Genomic DNA, 366 nt, shown 5'->3' on the forward strand with positions numbered 1-366 from the left:
GTCTCATTTTTAAATGGACCTTGGCCTGCCCTACCCGCTTTGCCACCCTATGTGCAGTGACCAGTGATAGTAGTACTAGTAACTAGTAAGGTTTCTAACATAAATATGTACACACATCAACATTAAGTAAGACAATGACCACTTCCTATAAATTATTTGGTCAAAACTAGTAAACAGTAAATGAGAATGCAGAGTAATAACTTACAATTGAGTTGCAAGATTGAAGTAATTAATATGTTTTAAAGAAGACTAAAATACTATTTAACCTACTCTTTATTTTATATTTTTAATTTTTTTTCCCTTATTCAATTTTCCTTTTTTTTTCCTTTTTTTTTATTTCAAAAAGCTATGAAGCGAACACTTGGC

Source organism: Arachis duranensis, chromosome 7 (assembly GCF_000817695.3).
Source record: "Arachis duranensis cultivar V14167 chromosome 7, aradu.V14167.gnm2.J7QH, whole genome shotgun sequence".
Lineage (NCBI taxonomy): Eukaryota > Viridiplantae > Streptophyta > Magnoliopsida > Fabales > Fabaceae > Arachis > Arachis duranensis.